Source organism: Hipposideros armiger, unplaced genomic scaffold, assembly GCF_001890085.2.
Source record: "Hipposideros armiger isolate ML-2016 unplaced genomic scaffold, ASM189008v1 scaffold_20, whole genome shotgun sequence".
NCBI classification, from domain to species: Eukaryota; Metazoa; Chordata; class Mammalia; order Chiroptera; family Hipposideridae; genus Hipposideros; species Hipposideros armiger.
The window spans coordinates 5,238,052-5,241,517 of record NW_017731370.1 but is presented as its reverse complement, the minus strand read 5'-3'; the positions used below and the strand labels follow the sequence as shown (position 1 = coordinate 5,241,517).

General features: G+C 39.2%; 1 protein-coding gene across 1 annotated transcript in view; it reads left to right on the top strand.

Moving 5' to 3' along the window:
* Positions 1 to 310: 310 nt before the first annotated feature.
* Positions 311 to 3,466, top strand: part of SLX4IP (SLX4 interacting protein) — a 207,734-nt gene continuing 204,578 nt past the window's right edge. Inside the window, exon 1 of the mRNA XM_019635262.1 lies at positions 311 to 396. The gene's annotated coding sequence lies outside the window, so the exon portion shown is untranslated. The remainder of the gene's footprint in view (positions 397 to 3,466) is intronic.

Sequence of the window (3,466 nt, the reverse complement as noted above, 5' to 3'; positions counted from 1 at the left end):
TCTAAGCCAGTCTCTGCCGCCAGTTTTGTTTTGATCTCGAAAGCCGCGAGATCACGAACCGAGCCATTTTTCTTTTGGGCGGTTTCCTCGCGTCACCCAGGACCCTCCACGACTGCTTCGCCGCCATCTTAAGTCCTGGTTGTGGCTTCAAGCCGATAGCGAGGCTGGTTAGATCCTCTCGTATTTGGGCGGCGGCAACGTTCCCCGGCGCGTGGGGGAGACTCTGGGAAGGTGGAAGTAAGCTCCAAGCACGAATCTGCACAGCTGCTGAAGGTGGGCTTGAGAGCCTGCTGCCTTTTTAGTCTGAGTTTCCACAACCAGGTACTACTTCACGAGTGACCCTCGACAGTAACAAAATCAATAAAAGCCCGAACCCAAACCCTCCCACCGTCATAGGTAAGAACATGGAATTCCTGACAACCTAAGATGTTCCGTCACTTGAACTGATCTGTTTGCCCGTCTCTCCTATGGTTTTTTTTTCCTTTGATTTTTGAGCATTTTCTGAATTCTCCCTGTGCTTCTACCTCTCTTCATTGTTTTCAAAGAGCTAAGAAGCGGTTAAGCATAAGGGTGTGGGAAGTCTAGACTTGAACGTTCGAAGTACTGTTTTGCAAAAACATTTTGAGGACAGTGGAGTACAGTTAAATGGGTCAGTTATTTGTATCTAACATCCATATGTACAAAGATAGCTCCTTTCCCAAACGTTTTTGTGTTGTAACAAATACAGGTTGTGTTTGTATGTACTTCTCATTCATTCATTTATTCAATACATATATTGAGTACCTAATGTGTACCAGGCCATAAGGATGCTGTAGTAAATAAAAAAAACAAAACCCAAAACACTTTCTCCTATGGCGTTTACATTCTAACCATCACTTTGATTAGATTGGGACAAGTAATAAACAGTACAGAAGTACTTCCGAGATATTGTGGGTTCTGTTCCAGACCACCACAAAAAAGTGAGTCTCTATAAAATCGGTAGTAGTCTTTTTGCTGGTGGAGAGTCTTGCCTTCCATTTGTTAAAAAAAAAAAAAAAAAGAAAAACAACAATGCAACACCTGTGAAGTGCAGTAAAACGAGATATGCCTGTATTCTGTGGTTCTTAGCACTGCTAGACTATAAAGTATTCAAGTGTTTGCTTGCTCCTTCCCCCTAACCCTCGTCCCCTGCCACTTTTTTCTCCTGCACCAGGAATAAATCGTATTGGCATTTATTACTTGGATCTTAGACATAACCATATTTGTAGGCCAGTTGGCTAATTTTACAACCAATACTCAAATCGGCGGGGTCCTGCTGCTGTTCCAAGTGTGGTCTACTGAGCAGCAAGCAGCAGCAATATCACCTGGGAGCTTGTTAGAACCTCAGCCTCAGACCCCTTCCCAAGACCCACTGAATCAGAATCTTCCCTAAGAAATGCACCCTAAAGTGCAAGGAGCACTCATTCAGGGCATGGACTAAAAATAAAGATGGTCTCTTTTCAACCTGTGCTGCTTAAACAGTTCACAGTATAGTCTGTTTATTCCATGTGTTTAAATGCAGTGGACATATGACATGTTTTTCTGTGCTGTTAGCCCATCAACCTGATGTTAGGATGCCAATTTACCATTCTAAAAAGTTGAAGAGAATTTGTCAGTCTGGTATATTATGTAACTTCTGTTACGGCAACACCTGTATGCATATATTTTCTGTGTGCACATTTTCACTTTTAGTTTATTAAATGTTGAACCCAAAAGCCTGCATGTGTTCAACAGTTCAGTATTGATCCTAGGAAACCTTGGGCCATGGCTTAATAGAGCTTTTTGTGGCACCTTGCTTTCTTCTGTCTTCCTTTAATGAGAAATCTAAATCTAATTTATCTCAGGGGTTCTCAATCTCAGGGGTTGCTTCTCATGAAAATCACCCTGGGGAGCTTTTAAAAAAACACTCCAGACCAACATCAGCAGAGGTTGAAACCTGTGGATGGAATTAAGAAACCAGTAAGGCGTTTGAGAAACAGCAAATGACTTACATTTTCCACGTTGCTGTATATTAGATTTTTCTTTCCCTGATGGTTTTACTTAAAATAATTAGGAATTTAAAGGCAATGGACAGAATTGGACTGGGAATGTGGTGAACCAGCTTCCTAGTAACCAATTAACTTGCCATCTATTGTTCTATGTCCTAAGCAAGTTGTCCAGCCTTTCTGTCTGTCCTTTCTCCATCTATTAATTGGGAAAAGAAGAATGAAGACCCTGTTGTTTTTTATCTAGCCTCTTGTGAATGTTGCAAAATGTAATGAATACATATGTTCTATGAATATGAAGAAGAAAAGTATTTTATAAGTGCAATATTCATTGTTTCTGATTTTCACCTACTGATTTCACTTGCAGGCTTCAGAAGTAGGCTTCACTTTATTGCACTTCACAGGTATAGTGTTTTTTTTTTTAACAAATGGAAGACAAGACCCTCCACCAACAAAAAGCTTATGACTTGCTTTATTGCAATACTTGCTTTATTACAGTGGTGTCTGGAGCTGAACGTGCAGTACCTCCAAAGTATGTCTTTACCAGGCTAGGAAGATGTATTTTTTTAAATATGATCTTTTCTTTTTAAACAGCTTTATTGAAGTATAATTGTCATACAATAAACTGCACATATTTAAAGTAAGTTTGATGCATTTTACATGTATACTCCAGTGAAACCATCACCACAATCAAGATAGCATATCATCTACCCCTCAATATTTTCTCTTGCTCCTTTGTAATTCTTCTGGCTGCTGTCTTCTGGGCAACCACTGATCTGCTTTCTTTCACTCTAGATAAGTTGGTATTTCCCAGGATTTTATCTAAATGGAATCTTACCCTATGAGCTTTTTTGTTTGTTTGTTTTTGGAGGGGGGAGTGTCTGGTTTCTTACAGGCATTTTAGAGCTATGTTTGTTTTTGCAAATATCAATAGATCATTCCTTTTCAATTGCTGAATAGTATTCCATGGTATGGATATATTGTGATTTATTTACACATTCACCAGTTGAAGGGCATTTGGATTGTTTTTATTTTCACTGTTTATTTCACATTGCTTTGTTCTCCAATTTATTTGAATTGGGAAAAAAAAAGTTTAATTACTTGGTAGCCACACCTTCTACATACAGTGAAACCAGGAGGTGACAGTGATAAAATGTGTTTGTATTGGGACTTTGCCTTTGCCACTGTGCAGTTTATGAGTTAATGTTTTCTGAATGTAACATGTTATCGCTTTTTTAAAATGCAAAATGTATGCATTGACTTTTTTTTTTTTTAAGATTTTTTTTATTGGGGAATTGTAGGGATGGGAACAGTGCTGGGGAATTGGGGGAAGGGGAACAGACAAGTTTTTTGTTCTTCAATCTACCATATTTGCCGGCGTATAAGACGACTGGGCGTATAAGACGACCCCCTAACATTTCCACTCAAAATACAGAGTTTGTTATATACTCGCCGTATAAGAC